Below are 20,247 nucleotides of genomic sequence, written 5' to 3'. Positions count from 1 at the left end.
TTAATTTATAAAATATTTGAGTTATCTATATTAAGTGAATTCAAATTTGATTGATTTGTTCCAAATGTAGCAAGGCACAATTTGTTTACATAACTACTAGGCAAAAGAAAGTAAGTATCTCCATGCAGGAAAGTCAATTTTTCTAAATGATGCCCAACATTCAAAATGCTAACTGTACAATTGCAAATAAGATGCTTAGCTACTCATTTTCTTAATTTTGCCACTTTTGAGCTTGACAAGCCAGTTTTTCAAATCACTGATCTGTGTTAAAAGGGCTTGTTTTATGCTTTTTAATATAGTAAGATTCTGATGACTTACTTCATGCAAATAATTAAATGCCACATCTAAATATGTGGCAAGAAGAAAATTGATAATAGATATGCCTATGAAACCTAGGGACTATGAGAGGATACATATAGCTACAGTTCAGTTAACAGAAAAATTGGATTCCAATCATTTACTCCTGATAGCAATTTTGCCTTCTTTTCTTGGGTTCATCTGACATAACTATACAAGACAAGCTATATTTGGAAAATATCACCTTAGAACATTGGTGCATCCAAAAGTGCATACAAAAGTATGAAACACTTTTGTATATCTTGTGTACGTTAGTTGAAAATACTCAAAGGTGCACCATTGACAGGTTACCAAGGGATTCTGCAACTTTTCAATACCAAATGGCATATTGATGAGTCAAAACACAAAAAGGGTTGAAGAGTAGTAGTTCAAAGTAACTGACTATATATTGAATGGTAATCTTCTTTCATAAATTCTTCTATAGTATTTAAAAAGTTGAGATATCAATTAGCTGAAAAATTAAAGAGTTAAAATTTTTCACATTAATTGGTCCGTTAAAAAGATGTTTAAGCCAAGTGCCAGAGGCTGAGATCTGAAGATCACCGCTCACAGCCAGCAAAGGCAAAAAAGTCCATGAGAACCTTATCTCCAATAACTACTCAGAAAAAGCTGCAAATGGTGTCTGACTCAAGTGATAGAGTGATAACCCTTGAGCACAAAGAGGCTCAAGAACATTTTCCCAGGGCCTGAGTTCAAATACCACAAGGACCAGCAAAAAAAAAAAAGTGTTCCAACATCTTGTGTTTAGTTACTGGGTATTGAGTATTTTCATTATCTTTCTTCCTGACTAGAAAGTATAGAGCATGGACTGGGATATAGCTCAGTAAGAAAGCATTTGCTGCCCCTGCAATGACTTGGGTTTCACATGTTTTGCACTTGTAGACATAAACATTACATGGACCAATGTAGTCACCATTCCAATATTATCTCTTGTCATGCTTATACATGCAACTAGCATTTATTTCTAATAACAGATGAAGATAGTGAAGACAAAGTATAGATCTACTCCTCTGATTAGAGGGTGTGCTCTGCTTTTATCACCAGAGTAGTTGTCTTAGATTTTCTTTCTTTCTTCCAGTTGTCACAATATAATACCTCGGTAGATTACTTGGCTCAGATATCTGCAGGTGAAAAGGCTAACATAAGACATCTGCATCTGGAAAGTTCTTTGTGTTGCAGGTGGAAGTTGAGGCAAACTCTGAGCAGTGAGGATATCCTTGCGCAAAGTGATTCACTCCCAAGGTTAGGAACCAGTCTTGTGCTTGTGAGCACTTACTAGCCCTTGTGAAAATTAGCCAAGTGGCAAAGAACAGCATTAATCCCACTCATCAACCAAATGCATCTTAAAAGGCCCACCCAACACTTCTCAACATTCTTACATTGACAATTAAATATCAGATTTACAGCAAGTAAAAGAAATTACATTAGTTATATGCTACTAATTATAAAGCTCATGTCAAAAGCAAATAGTAATACAAAAATGGTAAGGTCTAAATAGAATTGTGTGTATATATATATATATATATATATATATATCCATATATATACATAGAATATATATATATATATATATATATATATATATATATATATATCCTTGTCTAAAAGTTCATTGTTTCTTTCTGCAAATGCTCCAGCTCTGGCTAGAAGCCACATCTACAAGACATAAATCTCCCCTTTCTTAATAAAATGGTCATAAAGACTCAAATGCCATAGAACAATAACATTAGGTTCTAGCAAAATCGATAGTCATAAAAATCTCCACAGCTAGAAATCAGGTTGCTGTTTGGTAGAATATCACACTTCTATTACTTCTTTTAGGTTCTCTTAATAGTCAGACTATCAAGACACCAAAGCAATCAGTGGGCAAGTTGATGCATTAGTTTTCTATTGCTACTTTAAAAAAAGAAAAGAAAAGAAATTGTCCCAATAGAGAGGCTTCAAACAATGCTTCTCTGTTAGCTCAGTTTCACATGTGCAAACTGTTCATCCAGTTTTACTATACTAAACTCAAGGTTTGGGAAAGAGCTAACTTTGAATTTTCTTTTAACTGTTTTCTTGAAACTCCTACATATTGTTAGTAGAATTTGGCACTTCATGTTTATAGAACTGGAGTCTCTGGTTATCCCTGGCTGACAGCTGAAAGTTGCTCTCAATTCTATGAGATTTCCCTCAGGGTCTAGCCACAAAGCTCTCCCAAAGCCAGGCAGATTACTTCAAATAAGTAGAATCTCTTTTCAGGACTTTTCCTCTTTTAGGACCATTTAGGATTTCTTTTAAGGGCTTTTCTGTTTAGATCAGATTCGTGAAGAAAAGCAACCATTTTGATGCAATCAGAGTTAACTGATTGGGAACCCTAATTGTGTCTGCAAAATACATTCAGCTTGCATATTTTTGCTGATAGTTCCAGACACCTTCTCAATGCTCTCCCTGAGAGAGCTGGGTAAGTAAGTTGTCAGTAGCAGCATTCAGGTTCTGTTGATTATCAATTGGATGCAATGGAAAGAAATGACAAATTACATGAAACTAGTTGACTTGATACATTAAATAATATTTATTGTTGTTATATATAAAATCAGCAATTCCTCCCCAAATATTTTCTTTTTTCTAAAGGCATATCATCCAAAGAATACCAAATTCAAAGTGGACTAGTGCATTCACAAGTAAAATGATAATAAGATCATATTTGTAGCAACCAAAAACAGCTAAAAATAACTATAAGGAAAAATGGCTTTGTAATCTGTGTGTGTATATATATGTGTGTGTGTGTGTGCAATAAAATAGATTGTCTTTCACATTTGTGTATTTTGAAGGTACTAAAAGTAATTATTTGAATATAGGCCACTTTCTAAGAAATAATTCATGATGTTTTAATGAACACCTCTTATGTAGATGGAAACTAAAGATATTTTCTTCAAAGTTTTGTCAATTAGTTGGCTTTATTTTTTAGCTAGAAAAAGTATATAACATATGTATATATGCATGCACAGAATTTTTGTTATATCCTTAATAACCATTTTCTAAAACAAGAATCCTATCAGAAATTTGTTTCTCCTAGTGCAATTCACAAATTGCAAACAAAATAGAAGATCATAATGTATTGACTATATATAGACATATTTATTTATTTATTTATTTGTTTAGTTTTGTCCCAGTCCTGGAGGTGAACTCAAGGCCTGAGTTCTGTCCCTGAGCTTTTGGGAAACCACTTGAAACAAAGTTCCATTTCCAGATCTTTGGTGGTTAGTCAGAGATAAAGAGTCCCAAGGAATTTCCTATCTGAGCAAGTTTTAAACAGTCATCCTTAGACTTACCTGGAGATCAGATGCTTTAATGTGAATGCTTATTAACCTGATTTTATTACTACCAGCTGTGTAAATAATATGTGCATTAACTCTGTGACTATTACACTTTTTAAAGTTTGTCATTTAATTCTTATAAAATCATATTACTATAACAAAGAATCTAAAGCATAGGGAGGTCACTAGGACCTGACCCCACACATCTAAGAAGAGGCAGAATTGGACTGTGCCTTGAAAGTCTAGATGCAGATTCTATTCTCTGTTAATTTTCAAATTGTTAGTCAGCCGGGAGCTGGTGGCTCATGCCTATAATCCTAGCTAGCCAAGAGTCTAAGATCGGAGGATCTCAGCTCAAAGCTAGCATTGGCAAGAAAGTCCCTGAGACTCTTAGCTCCAATAAACCACTCAGAAAAACTGAAGTGGCTCTGTGGCTCAAGTGGTAGAACATTAGCTTTGAGCTGAAAACCTGAGGGACAGTGGCCAGGCTCAGAGTCCAAAGCCCACGACCAACCAAAAAAAAAAGTCAAAAACTGATCTTCAAATTCTGAAAAATTTTAAAGAAAAAATAAAAGATAGGGGTTTTTTTTGGTTAATTATAGTAATAGCATCAAATTTTTATATGGATACTATATATCTAAAGATTCGCTACATTTTTCAGGACTCTATCTCAGGACAAGAATTCTGAATAATAAGTGTTACATTAAACTGATTAAGGTGAACGAGACAAGGATGTCCACTCTCTCCACTTCTCTTCAGTTTAGTATTAGAATGCCTACCTGAAGCAATAAGACAAGATGCAAACATAAAGGGGACCTAAATAGGGAAAGATAAAGTAAAATTCTCCTTCTTTGCAGATTACATGATCTTGTATTTAAAGAATCCCATGGAGTCCACTCCCAAATTACTCAACCTGATTCGAAACTTTGGCAAAGTAGCAGGATGCAAAATTAACCCTCAAAAATGGCTTTTCTGTATGCCAATAATGAGAAGCGTGTGGCTGAAATTAGGAAATCAACTCTTTTGTAACAGGACCACAAAAAATAAAACACCTAGGCGTTAAAAACAAGTGAAGGACCTCTATGATGGAAACTAAAAAACTGAAGAAGGAAATTAAAGCAGAGCTAAGGGAGTAGAAAAACCTCCCATGCTCCTGGATTGGGAGGATTGGAGATGGGGGAAAACAAGTCGTTTAAGGATACAGGTGGACCCGTTGCAACTATGAGAAGTACAAGTTGTCATGTCAAAAACGAACTTTACAACTTTGGTGCGGGGGTGAGGGGGGTGGGGGGAGGACTGGGTGGGGGAGGGGGGGGTCGGGAGGGGGGGGAAGGCTAGGAAGGGATGTGAAGGGTAAACAAAGGAGGAGGCTGCAATGCTTGATAAGAAATGTACTCATCATCTTGCCCATGTAATTGTAACCCCTCTGTACAGTATGTTCACAAAAAATTAAAATTAAAAAAATGATAATACTGATGAAGGCTATATACAAATTCAATGTGATAACTATCAATATCCCAACCTCATTCTTCAAGGAAATAGAAGTAATCCATAAATTCATATGGAACAATAAAAGGCTGCAAATATCAAAAACAATCCTTAGCAGAAAGAACAGTGCTGGAGGAATATCAACACCAGATTTCAAACTCTACAACAAAGCCATAGTAATCAAAACAGCTTGGTACTGGCACAAGAACCTGAGTACCAATGGAATAGAACTAAAGACCCAGAAATGAACCCACAGACCTATAGACACCTAATCTTTGACAAGGGAGTTAAAAAAAATAGAATGGAAGAAAGACAGCCTGTTCAGTAAATGGTGCTAGCAAAATTGGTTAAATACCTGTAGAAAGCTAAAGCTAGATCCTTATATATCACCCTACACCAGAATCAACTCCAAATGGATCAAAGACCTCAGAGTCAAAGCAGACACTCTGAAAACATTACAGGAAGGAATAGGACAAACTCTAGGTCTCCTTGGCAGAGACCGAAATTTTCTTAATAAAAACCCTGAAATAAGGATACAGATTGTCCCATTGTAACAATAAGATGTACAAGAGACTATGTTGAAAATGAACTTTACAACTTGGGGTGGGTGGTTAGTAAGATGGGCAAGGAATGAATGTTAAGGGTAAAACAAAGCAGGAGGCAAACAATGCTTGATAGGAAATGGACTCATTACCCTACACATGTAACTGTAACCTCTCTGTACAGGATTTATGCAATAAAAACATATTTTAAAAAGACCCAGAAACACAATAAATCAAAGAAATGTTGGACAAATGGGATTGCATGAAGCTGCAGTGCTTCTGCATGGCAAAGGTCATACAAAGCTAGCAAGATCAATAGAAAGCCCACACACTGGAAGAAGATCTTCACTAGCCATACAATGGACAAGGGTCTCATATCTAAAATATACCTGGAACTCAAAAAATTAAATCCCCCAACAATAAATCCTCAAAGAAACAACTGCCCAATAAATAAGTGGGCTAAAAAGTTAAAGAGATACTTCTCTGAAGAGGAAATAAGAATGGCCATTAGACACATGAAGATATGCTCAACCTCCCTAGCCATAAAAGAAATGCAAATCAATACAACATTGAGATTCCACCGCACCTCAGAATGGCTATAATCAAGAACTCTAATAACAACAGATGCTGGAGGGGATGTGGACACAAGGAAACCCTACCGCATTGTTGGTGGGAGTATAAACTTATTCAACCACTTTGGAAAGCAGTATGGAGTTTCCTCAAAAGACTCCACATAGAGCTCCCCTATGACCCAGCAAACCCACTTTTGGGAATTTACCATACAAAAACTACCAGCACAACTATATTTATTGCAGCCTTAATTACCATGGCTAAGATATGGAACCAACCCAGATGCCCCTCAGTAGATGAATGGATCAAGAAAATGTGGTATATATACACAATGGAATTCTATACCTCCATCAGAAAGGATGACATCGCCCCATTTGTTAGGAAATGGAAAGACTTGGAAAACATATTAAGTGAAGTAAGCCAATAGGTCACATGGTTTCCCTTATTTGCAATAACTAGTATATTTCTGGGATAAGCAGAGAAAGTCAAAAACTATGTACATATGACCAGAAAAGATCATGTTAAGCGAAATGAACCGCAAGATAGGCACACAAGTGGGTTTTTTTCTTTCTTGCTATTGTTCCTAATGTATTTATAATGTACCATGTGTTTTTTTTTGGGTTGATTTGGGTTTTTTTGTTTTGTTTGTTTTAGATGGCAGCACTTCAGCTTCTTTTATTTAATTGTGAAAATACCATAAAAGGGGTTACAATTACATGGGCAAGGTAATGAGTACATTTCTTATCAAGCATTGTTGCTTCTTTCTTGGTTTCCCCTCCCCATCTCCCCAACCCTATGCACCCACGCCCTTCTCCCCCACCAAAGCTGTAAAGTTCGTTTTTTTGCAATAAAGTCTTGTTCATCCCATTGTTGCAATGGGTCCACCTGTGTCCCTATTTAAACTATTTGTTTTTCCCTTTCCCTCCACAAACTATATCAACATCAAAAACAGTGAAAACAGGGGTTATACCATGGGGGAGGGACATACAAAGCAACAAAGAAGTATCTTATAAATACGTTAGAAACAATAGCAAGCAAGAAAAAATATTATAGTCCTTATCTTGGGGTTCATTTCACCTAACATCAACTTATCTGTGGATTTGTATATTCCTCCCCCACAGTATAACCCTGCATCTTGTATATACACTTCTTTAATTAGGGAGGGAAAGGGAATGTTTAAATAGGGATACAGGTTAACCCATTGTATCAATGAGATGTACCAGATACTATGTTGAAAAATGTACTTTACAATTTAGAAGGGGGTAGGGAGATCAAGTGTACTTGTGGAGGTGGGAAGGAAGGCATTGTAGGGGAAAAATCAAAGGAAGAGGCAACAATGCTTGATAGGAAATGTACTCATTACCTTGCTCATTTAACTGTGACCCCTCTGCACAGTAGTTTTACAATAAAAAACTTTAAAAAATTAAAAATGATTTCTTTTATGTAAAACTTAATGGAATCCACAATTTGAAAACATAGTAAGAAAAACTTATGATTTTATTTTTCCAAATTTCCAAACTATTGAATCTTCTGTGAGCCTTTTCTTGTGGAGAACCATCATTTGACAAAACACTGTTTTTCAAAATACAGCTTTCAATTTTTTTTCATTCTAAAATGATTACTTATAAATTCTGTGACATGTTGGACCTTGGAAAACAATGTGCCATTTCAATTTCTAGTTTCATACCTGATTCTTTGTCTTAGAAAGGAAGAAAATGTTTATCAGACACCCACAGAAAATGCTCACTGCCTACATCTAACATTTGGTGTGCTTCAGCAAGATTGTTTTTTAGTTATGGAAGCAAATTCAGATTGATGTCAGTAATAATAGAGTGTGTTGTGAAGACAAAGGGAGCTCAGAAAATCACAGGACTGGGAAACTATCTCAAAAAAAAGTTCACGCTGCTACAGGATTACTACAACCCAATTCAGACATAACATATGGTCACAGCAGTATTGTATGGGGGGTGTTCTGCTGCTACTCTTACACAGGTAAGGTTTTACATATACTCAGCCATCAGAGGCATTTTCCAACTTCATCTTATGTGTTTTACTAATTGGTGAATCAAATTCCAGGGTGGTCAACTTTATTAGTGGACTGTAGAATTCATAACTACAATCTTGTTGAAGATAGACAACTTGTCTTTCCAAAAGATTTAGATTCTAGCTTTCCATCAAGACTCACCTAGTGATGAAGTCCTAGAACTGCCTCCTTGGTTGGAGCATAGATCCTAGTAATTATTTTGATTCTGAACCTTGTTCTTTAAGAAACATTTTTCTTCTACACTCAGAAAGTGATTCTCAAGTTCATATATGGTCAAAAAATATTCAAGTGTGAGAACATTTACACTCTGTGGGGAGAGCATGGCCTCAGGCTTGAAGATAGTGGAAATAGCCCACCCAGTTAAATTCAGACACAGTAGAAATAGAAGGTCAGGATAGTTATCCTTTTTATTTCACTGTTCTTCATTCATACACTAAATGCATAATACTCTCAAGGTATGCCCTTATGTTAAAAGTATTTTACTGAACACATAGGAATTTTTTATGTAATTAAAATAGCATAGGGGAGGAGAAATAAAGCTTCTTTTAAATAATAGGTTGTGGGGCTGAAAAGGTGGCTCGGTGGTAGAGTGCTTGCCTTGCATGCATGAGGCCCTGGGTTCAATTCCTTAGCACCACATAAGCAGAAAAAGAGTGCTAGCCTTGAGCTGAAGAGCATGGGCCCAGAGTTCAGGCCCATGACTTACAATAAATAAATAAATAAATAATAGGTTGCTCAGTTGGTGAGACAAAGGACAAAGGGTGAAGCAATGCAACAGCAACACTCACAAGACACTATATTGGAAATGAACTTTACAACATGATGGGGAGGAGAGTAGGGGAGGGAGGGAAAGTGGGAGAAAACAAGGGAGTGGATAACAATGTTTCACAAGAAATGTACTCATCACCTTACTTATGTAATCATAACCCCTCTGACATCACCTTTACAATAAAAAAATTAATTTAGGAAAGAAAGAAAGAGGATTTGTTGTTTCTTTGACTACCCAATAAATAAGTGGGCTAAAGAATGAAAGAGAAACTTCTCTGAAGAAGAAAGAAGGATGGCCAATAGACACATGAAGAAATGCTCAACCTCTCTAGCTATAAAAGAAATGCAAATCAAAACAACATTGAGATACCACCTCACCCCAGTTAGAATGGCAAAAATCAAGAACTCTAATAACAACCGATCCTGGAGGGGATGTGGACAAAAAGGAACCTTACTTCATTGTTGGTGGGAGTGTAAACTTGTTCAACCACTTTGGAAAGTAGTATGGAGGTTCCTCAAAAGACTCTACATAGAGCTCCCCTATGACCCAGCAATCCCAATTTTGGGCATTTACCCAAATGTTTACAAACAAGACCACACTAAAGCTACCAGCACAACTATGTTTATTGCAGCATTATTTACCATAGCTAAGATATGGAACCAGCCTAGATGCCCCTCAGTAGATGAATGGATCAAGAAAATGTGGTATATATACACAATGGAATTCTATGCCTCCATCAGAAAGAATGACATTGCCTCATTTGTTAGGAAATGGAAAGACTTGGGAAAAAATTATATTAAGTGAAGTAAGCCGTGCCCAAAGAAACATAGGTCCCATGGTTTCCCTTATTTGTAATATCTAGTATATGTATGAGTCAAGCAGAAAAGGTCAGATAAGGTGAGTTAGGAAAATGAACCTTAAGATATGTATTTAAATGTTTTTTTTTCATTCATGCATTTGTTTCTAATGCATTTATAAGATTATTTCTTCGTTGCTTTGTATGTCCCTCCCCCACAGTATAACCCCTGCTTTCACTGTATTTGATGTCGGTATAATTTATGAAGGGGAAGGGGAAAAACAAGTCGTTTAAATAAGGATACAGGTGGACCCGTTGCAACAATGAGAAGTACAAGTTGTCATGTCAAAAACAAACTTTACAACTTTGGTGGGGGGGGGGGGGAAGATGGGGGGCGGGGGGAGGCTGGGAAGGAATGGGAAGGGTAAACAAAGGAGGAGGCTACAATGCTTGATAAGAAATGTACTCACTATCTTGCCCATGTAATTGTAACCCCTCTGTACAGTATTTCCACAATAAAAAAAAATAAAGGAAAGAAAGAAGGAAGGAAGAAAGAAAGAAAGAAAGAAAGAAAGAAAGAAAGAAAGAAAGAAAGAAAGAAAGAAAGAAAGAAAGAAAGAAAGAAAGAAAGAAAGAAAGAAAGAAAGAAAGAGAAAGAAAGAAAAGGTTGCTCAGAACAATGACACTCAGGAAATGAAGCCAGTCAGGAATTATCCCTTTAAACCTCTTCCACACACATTCTCTGTCTCCTTCAGGTTTCTTTTTTGTGTGTATTTTTTATTGTGAAGATACTGTTCAGAGGGGTTACAGTTACATGAGCAAGGTAATGAGTACATTTCCTATCAAGCATTGTTGCCACCTTCTTTGTTTTTACCCTACCATCCCTTTCTTCTTACCTTCACAACTACCACCCTCTTGCAGAAGTTGTAAAGTTCACTTTCAACATAATGTCTTGTACATCTCATTGTTACAATGGGTTAACCTGTATCTATTTGAGCATTTTGTTTTTTCCCTTCCTCTCCCCAATTAGAGAAGTGAATATACAAGATGCAGGGCACCGACATCAAATACAGTGAAAACAGGGGTTATACCATGAGTAAGGAACATACAAAGAAAAAAATCTCATGGTACATTATAAATACGTTAGAAATAATAGCAAGAAAAAATAAAGATATTTGTGTCCCTATCTTGGGGTTAATTTTGTTTAACATCATCTTATATGGTCATAAGTATACAACTTTTGACCTTTTCTACTTGTCCTACAGATGTACTATTTATTGCAAAGAAGGGAAACCATGTGACCTATGTTTCTTTGGGCCTGGCTTACTTCACTTAATATAATGTTTTACAGGTCTCTCCATTTTTCAGGTTTCCTTTATAGAGACTGCAGCCACCCCCAAGAAGTACTAGCTTCCACTGACTTTTTCTGCGCTTGTATTCATCTGTTTAGAAATGGCTTCCACAGAAAGTGCTTTTGCTGCCTGGTTGTTCCCCTTCATTTCCTCAGCCTGAGTCATTTAGGTTCCAATGAAAACACAAGAAATACTGAGAATTGATCAGGTACTGACCAGTGTGGTTCTTATAGACAGTATCTACTACCTCCATCTCTTCTACTTTATTGAAAGGCACGACGACTTTTCATTAGCTGTTTGTTAACCCTGTTGAGTTCAGCATCTCCCTGATCTTGTAAGGTGAAGATCAATACCTGCGCCTAGAAAGAAAGAATTTTTGAAGCTATTTCTTCTCTTCTAGTTTGGAAATTAGTAAAAAATTTGAGGTTCTGACCCCTCTGTTTTTTCTCTTGGGTACATGAGCAGTTTTGTTTTTGAATTCAGTAAGTTGAAAAATAGCTCATGCAGTAGTATCAAAAACCACTCTGCAGATAATAAATGTTCAATGAAAAAGAAAATAATACATTTTCCAGCAATGGAGAAAAATGACTGTGTCTCTGTGCAACAAAGTAATGAGTTTATCAAATATTCTATTAACTGGATCTCAGAAAGAATTATTGCACCCATATTATCTTTATTTGTGCTGAAAATCATTAAGATATCTCAAAAGATTATTTCTCAAATAGAATCTGTTTGACCAATAACTATTGACTAAATAATTAGCTAAAATAAACAATTTTGAATTTACTTTCTGGTGTCCTGTTGGCAAAGATTTATTACTCTGATTCTTTTCCATTGTGCAGCTAATAGCCTGAGAATATTCTTAGAAATGACAATTTTTTTTTACAGTTTTTCCAAATTTAATGAAAAGGAAAATACAATTTATAAAACTAAATGAAATCAAACAGGCACAGGATGTGCCTATCAATAAATCCGTATTTGTAAAATATAAAGGTGAGAAAGTGCACTTTTGAGTGGATGGTCACAGAAAAAATTTATAGCTCAAATTAATAGAATTAATAATGTCTCATTAATATCAGACTGTATAATTCAGAAAAAAAAACCCACAAACACTGGGAACTAAATGAGCTCAATCTCAGCTTTACCACTTACTATTTAGACTTTTCACTGTGGAAATTTTTCTCTTCTTTAGAATAAGGTACTTGAAAAGTACCTGCCAAATAGGAAAAATTTCCAAGAAATTCTCAGTATAGTTGTGTGTATGTTTGCATGTTGTTTTGTTGTTGTTGTTATTGTTGGTGATGCTGTTAGGTACATTTATGACTATAATAATGCAACAAATTAGTAAGCAAGCTTTGGGATAGAAAATATTTTATTTTTCATTAACTTCCGAAAAGTACCTCAAAGTTGACATATTCTTGATCAGACTGGCTTTTGGCAATGAAATTATTAATGTGTAATTAGAAGAATATAGTATCTCAAGCAATGAGATTACAACTCAATATATACAGTTTTATTAATAATAATGGAAAATATTCTTTATCATGGGGGTTGGCTCTCAGGTGATTACAGGGTATTACTGACAAATGTGGCAAAATTTTAACCCAATAATGAGAAATTTCTGCACAAATGGGTTTCCCACTCACTTCAGTATACTATTTAACAAACAAAGATTAAAAATAGTCAACCTTTGGTGCTTGAAGCCAGCGAATCATGAGTTACAAAGAACAATTCACTTTCAAGGGGTGGCAGAGGAATACTGGGGTTTGAACCCAGGACTCAATGGCTCGCTCACTTGATTACTACAACCTGAACCACATCAAATTTCAGGTAGGCTTTTCTTCCCAGGCTGTCTTTGAACTCCAGACCTCCAAATCTCCCAGGCCCAAATAGCTAAGATTACAAATGGTTAACACTATTCTACTTAGTCATCAAGATCAAGTTCAATATTTCTCAACTTACTGACTCCAACACTGTTTTAGCTTTCCATTTTCCCTCACCTATTGAACTTATTCTTTGCTTATAGCCTCCAGTAAGAGATGAACTTCCCAGAGGAAGTGATAGTATTTCCTATTTGTGCTCTTGCTTGAGCTATATTGTCTCTATTATCCATTTGTCCTTTATAATGAGGTGCCTTTTCCTTTTAGTTATACTATAACTAGACAAAGCGTATATTCTTGAAGTCAGAGATAAGGTTCTACTCTCATTATCTAGTATACCACCTTGAACACAGAAACCTCACCAATATTTGCCCCCATAAAACAACATAAAAGAGAACTAGATATTTGCTTATTAGTTTATAAAGAGTCTTTAATAGGTAGATTCACATTAAATTATGGTATCATTGAAAATGTGTATTTTCTTCTTGATCAATGATAGATTTAAACTTAAAGCTGTCTTCTGATTTTCAATGAGAACAAATAAAAAGACAAATAGAATCAATTGTTATTTTAGCACTGATCCTTAAAGAAACAAAATATTTCTTTAATTTTTCCACATTATCACAAATAAATTCTAGTTAACTCTCTTGAAGATATTGTTTTTTTACCTCTTTAACTAATGGACAGATGGTAACTTGCAAAATTATGCTTGCCTTGTAAGTGGTATTCTTTCTGTCATTCAACCTTGAATGTCTTATAGCCAGGTGACAAGCTTGGCAAAACACATCCTGTATTATATCAAAGTCTGTCATTCTCCTTGCCCAGGGCCTGACCATAAAAGGTGTCTGAATTCCAGCAAGCTGCTGAAATTCAATCAAAATATAAACTGCCTATTGGGAGACTAGGGACAGTGGAGACAGAGTGCCAAAGGGTGGGATTTTTATATCTGCTGCAAAGATGAGGGACTGGTTCTTTACCAATAAAGGAAAATAATTCCTCTTTTAAACTAGAAGGAAACATAATGGTTTTTTCCATGGTATTATAATTGTATATTAAATATCATATCTATTTAAGCAGGGCTCAGAAACATTAAGATCACTTGAAGCAGCATGCAACTAATGCCTGAAAAGACAAATCGATCCTAAGGAATTCAGAAAGTCCAAAAATGGACACAATTTTGTATTTCAGGGTGGCAGACACAGAATCCTAATTAACATAGTTAAGATTTCTTCTCTATAAGTAAATATTTTGAAAACTGAGGAAGAGTCATGTAAATAACCATAAAATACTAAGTATAAATCATACCTACAGTTGGATAAACCAAATTTAGAATCCAAATTAAACATTAAAAAAAGTAAGTGGGAGGAGGGGGGACCAAGATGGCGATGGGGCAGTAGGGAAACTCCACAGCTCTCTCCAACCAAAAAGAGAGTTCGAGTTCCAACGCTTAATCTCCCCAAGAGACCGACAACAACAAAAAGACGAACACTCAGAGAAAAACCAGAGGTGGAAAATAACAAAAAAAGAAAGAGAGGAAAAGAAGAATTTCAGAACAGAGAAGAGCGAAGACCCCTCCCCCAACCTTCACTGGCCGCGCGGCGGGGGCTGCCGGAGCCACAGAGACACAGGGGGCTGCTTGCAGATCACCAGGTACCGGATTGCAGAACAGCGGATCGCCAGGAACAGAGAAACCTACCAGCCAGGAGTCTCCACGAGGATCCCGCCCCCACCCCTCACTCTCCACCGGAGCGGAGAGGCTCCATCCCGCCAAAGCCGCCCGGCACCAGCAGCGCGACAAAGGGACCTGTCCGCAGACCACCCGCCCAATCGCGATTGCAACGACCCGGCGGGGGGCCGCCCAACCCAGCCCTCAACCACCCCAACTGAACTCGGACTGCAACAACAACTGACGGACTGCAACAACAACTGACGACCTACAGGGTGAGTACCCATCAGGGGACAGGGAATCCATCAAGGGAGACCAGAGCTGGAGGGAATCCCCAGACCCTGACCTAGACTCCCTACCCCAACACCCGGACCACAGGACCCACTAAAACTGGGAACTGTTCGAGAGCTCCACCAGCCAGTGGAGCACACTCTGCTGGCCAGGCCAGAGCAAGAGCGCCCCTGGAAGGGAGCTTAAATGCTCAAGCCAGGAACAGTGCCCCTGGGTCAAGACTACCAACAGTAGAAGAAATTTGAACTGTGTCCTCCAGGCTGCATAACCAAGGTGGTATACACATTAGCACAGGCCTAACGAGCGCGCTCCAGGCTGGGGCCGGAACCAGGCCAGGGGACCCGCGCCTGAACAAAGCAAAAAGGGTCAGAAGTGGGGCTGTGGCTCAAATGGTAGGGTGCCAGCCCTGAGCTGAAGAGCTGAGGGACAGCACCCAAACCTAGAGTTCAAGCCCACAACCAGCCCAAAACAAACAAAAACACATCAGGAGCCCATAGCAGACTCCAGTATTTGGGAGAGTGCATCCAGAGCATCTGATCTTCCCAAGAGCACCCGCAGGAGCAAACACAAGCAGTCTAGGCTGCTCAACCCTTCCAAAGGCGGGAATTGCTACAGCAGAGAGCTGAGAATCCTAAGTGAATAGCAGCTGGAAATAGGCTCCCAACAGAATCCAGATCAGGCACAGACTCTCTCTACCAATACAGAATCAGCAAACAAGCAAAGACAGACACACCAAAACAAGATTGAAGAGCAGTCTCCTGAACCCCCATGCGAAAATCACAGAGAAAAATCACAAGGTTTACCACTACCCAGGACAGCAAGCTCACCTCAAAAGCCAGCAGCCACGCAGGGGAGAGCCCCAGTGGGAGCAAAGCAGGAATGGAAGACAAAAACTACATCCAAGGGTTGCTGGAGGCAATGACTCAAGAAATAAAGCGAGAAATGGATCAGAAATTGAAAGAGCACAAGGATGAACTATCAAAAGATATACAGGATATCAAACAAAAATTGGATGCAAAAATAGAAGCTGCACAAACCTCAGTAAGAAGTGAGATAAACGCCAAATTAGAGGTAATGCATACTGATCTCACCTCATTGAGAGGTGAGATCAGTACTCTGAGAACCAACATTGAATCCATAAAGGGATCCATTTCCACCATGCAAACCACAATAGAAGCCATGGTCAACAGAGTGAATGAAATGGAAGGTAGAGTGTCAGATACAGAAGACAGAATACACCAACTGGACCAAAAAGTGACAGATATGGAAAAATCACTCAAATTAAACCAAAGGGAAATTCAAGAGCAAGCAGATAATGCTAAAAAATTTAACCTTCGCATAATCGGAGTGGACGAAGGTGAGGAATTCCAGAGCAAGGGAATGCAACACCTATTTAACAAGATAGTCAATGAAAATTTTCCCCACCTCAAAAACGACCATCTTAACTACATCACAAAAGCTTATCGAACACCCAACAAGCAAGATCCCAGGAGAAACACTTCTAGGCACATTATAGTAAAAATGATGGATCTGAATAATAAGGAAACAATCCTGCATGCAGCAAAAATGAAGAAGGAGCTATACTACAACGGGAAAAAAATTAGAATCACTGCAGATCTCTCCACACAAACAATGAATGCAAGAAAAGCCTGGGAAAGCACCATACGAGCCCTGAGAGCCAATAACTGCCAACCCAGACTGATATACCTGGCAAAGCTAGCATTCACATTCGATGGAGAACTGAAAACTTTTAATAGCAAAGAAAAACTAAATGAATACATAAACATTAAGCCAGCATTACAAAGAATTCTAAGAGGGGGGACACAACCTGAAGAAAGCAACCAGGAACTGGGACCTGCCCCAAACAGGCATTACTCAAAGTCTAACTGAGCAAGCACAGGAGGAAAGGAAAGAAGAAAAACTTAGGAAAACGGAATGGCAGGGACAACAATGCATCTCTCTATACTTTCTCTTAATATAAATGGGCTGAATTCGCCAATTAAAAGAAAATGAACTGAGGACTGGATCAGAAAACAAGACCCATCCATCTGTTGCCTTCAGGAGACCCACCTCTCAGCCAAACATACAAACAAACTCAGAGTGAAGGGGTGGAAAAGGATCTACCAATCAAATTCCCCCAATAAGAAAGCAGGTGTAGCTATCCTGATATCTGACAAAATAAACTTTTCATTAAAATCAGTACAGAAAGACAAGGACGGACACTACATATTAATAAAGGGAACAATCCAAGAGGAGGATATAACCATCATCAACTTATATGCCCCAAATATTGGTGCACCCAGATATGTTAAACAAATGCTCTCAAACTTACAGAATAAAATAGATCCCAATACGATAATACTAGGAGACTTTAACACGCCACTCTCACCAAAGGACAGGTCTACCAACCAGAGGATTGGCAAAGAAGCTACCGAATTAAGTGAGGCCATACTTCAAGCGGAATTAACTGACATCTACCGAGTATTTCACCCTAAAACAACACAGTACACATTCTTCTCAGCAGCTCATGGAACTTTCTCCAAAATAGACCATATCATAGTTCATTCAAGGAACTTAAGCAAATACAAAGGGATCGACATAATCCCCTGTATCCTATCTGACCACAGTGGAATCAAGCTAGCTCTCAATAACAAAGCATACCGCAGAAATTTCTCTAATACATGGAAATTGAACAGCACACTCCTTAACAAGGCCTGGGTAACAGAAGAGATCAGAGAAGAAATAAAGCATTTCCTAGAACTCAATGAAAATGAAAACACCTCACAAAGAAACTTGTGGGACACAGCAAAAGCAGTCCTGAGGGGCAAATTTATTGCCCTCAGTGCCCACATCAAGAGAATGGAGACAGACCAAGTAAATAATCTCATGTTGCAACTAAAACAGCTAGAAAAACAAGAAAAAATGGGACCTAAAGCTACTAGACGAAGCCAGATAACCAAATTGAGAGCAGAGATTAACCAATTAGAAAATCAGAAAACCATAACCAAAATAAACCAAACAAAAAGCTGGTTCTTTGAAAAAATAAACAAAATTGATGGCCCGTTGGCAAGATTAATTAAAAAAAGAAGAGAGGAAACCCATATTAATAGGATTAGGGATGCCACGGGAAACATCACAACACGTACCCAAGATATCCAAACAATTCTAACAGACTACTTTCAAAAGCTATACTCTCTAAAGGAAGAAAATCTGGCGGAAATGGATGCATTTTTAGAGAAATACAAGTTACCCAAACTGAGCAAAGAAGAAGTTAACCAATTAAATAAGCCAATATCCTATAATGAGATACAGGAAGCTATCAAAAGTCTTCCAACAAAAAAAAGCCCAGGACCAGATGGATTCACAGCAGAATTCTATAAGACCTTTAAAGAAGAACTAATACCCATACTCCTCAAGCTCTTCAGAGAAACAGAGAAGGAGGGAGCTATCCCAAACTCATTCTACGAAGCCAATATCACACTCATCCCCAAACCAGGCAAAGACCCAACCAAAAAGGAGAATTACAGGCCAATCTCCTTGATGAACACAGATGCAAAGATCCTTAACAAGATTCTAGCTAACAGAATCCAGAAACACATAAAAAAAATAATACACTATGATCAGGTAGGCTTCATCCCAGAGACACAGGGATGGTTTAACATACGTAAGTCAATAAATGTAATCCAGCATATCAACAGAGCCAAGGTCAAGAATCACATGATTATCGCCACAGATGCAGAAAAGGCCTTTGATAAAATTCAACATTCATTCATGCTAAAAGCTCTGGAGAAAATAGGAATAGAAGGAACATTTCTAAAAACAATAAAAGCCATTTATGACAGACCAATAGCCAATATTATACTTAATGGGGAAAAGCTACAACCAATCCTCCTAAAAACAGGAACAAGGCAAGGATGTCCACTGTCTCCACTCCTCTTCAACATAGTCCTAGAACCCTTAGCCAGGGCAATAAGGCAAGAAAAAGACATTAAAGGGATCCGCATAGGGAAAGAAGAAGTGAAACTATCCCTTTTTGCAGACGACATGATACTATACCTCCACGATCCCAAAAACTCCATCCCCAAACTTTTAGAAATCATAAGTCACTTCGGCAAAATAGCAGGATACAAAATAAACCCACAAAAATCAGTTGCCTTCCTATACACTGATAACGCACAGGAAGAGAGGGAAATAAAGGGAGCAACCCCATTCACAATAACCTCCCAAAAAATAAAATATTTAGGAATTAACCTAACCAAAGATGTAAAAGAACTATTTAATGAGAACTATAAAAAGTTAAAGAAAGAAATTGCAGAAGACACTAGGAAATGGAAAGACCTCCCATGCTCCTGGATAGGCCGACTTAATATAGTAAAGATGGTGATACTTCCAAAACTAATATACAAATTCAATGCAATTCCTATTAAAATCCCAATGACGTACATCACTGAAATACAGAAAACAGTCCAAAAATTTATATGGAACAACAAAAGACCTAGAATAGCCAAAACAATTCTAGGGGATAAAGACAATATGGGAGGGCTATCCATGCCGAACTTCAAACTCTACTACAGAGCTATAATCACAAAGACAGCATGGTACTGGCACAAAAACAGACCCGAAGACCAATGGAACAGAATAGAAGATCCAGATATAAATCCACAGGCCTACAGCCAGCTGATATTCGACAAAGGAGCCAAAGACATACAATGGAAGAAATACAGCCTCTTCAACCGCTGGTGCTGGGAAAACTGGGCAGCCACATGCAGAAAACTAAAAGTGGACCCCAGCCTATCACCATGCACCAACATCAACTCAAAATGGATTAAAGACCTTAACATTAAACCTGAATCTCTGAAACTACTGCAGGACAGAGTAGGAGAGACACTTGAACTAATAGGCACAGGAAGGAACTTCCTGAACAGAGTCCCAGGGTCACAACAAGTTGGAGAGAGACTCGACAAATGGGACTACCTTAAAATAAAAAGCTTCTGCACAGCTAAATCTATCGCAACTAAGCTAGAAAGACAACCAACTAATTGGGAAAAAATATTTACCAGCAATATATCAGACAAGGGGTTAACATCCTGTATATACAGGGAACTCAAGAAACTAATCCCTCCCAAACCTAACAAACCAATTACTAAATGGGCAAGGGAACTAAAGAGGGACTTCTCAAATGAAGAAATAAAA

The 20,247-nt window shown here is 37.7% G+C and overlaps 1 pseudogene; it reads left to right on the top strand.

The window, feature by feature from the left end:
* The window catches only part of LOC122117306, a 57,321-nt pseudogene extending 56,607 nt beyond the window's left edge, over nt 1–714 (top strand).
* The last annotated feature ends 19,533 nt before the right edge of the window (nt 715–20,247 follow it).

Source organism: Dipodomys spectabilis, unplaced genomic scaffold (genome assembly GCF_019054845.1).
Source record: "Dipodomys spectabilis isolate Male_0828 unplaced genomic scaffold, ASM1905484v1 ptg000140l, whole genome shotgun sequence".
Lineage (NCBI taxonomy): Eukaryota > Metazoa > Chordata > Mammalia > Rodentia > Heteromyidae > Dipodomys > Dipodomys spectabilis.
The sequence above is the reverse complement of the archived record's forward strand: the minus strand, read 5'-3'. Positions and strand labels throughout refer to the sequence as shown.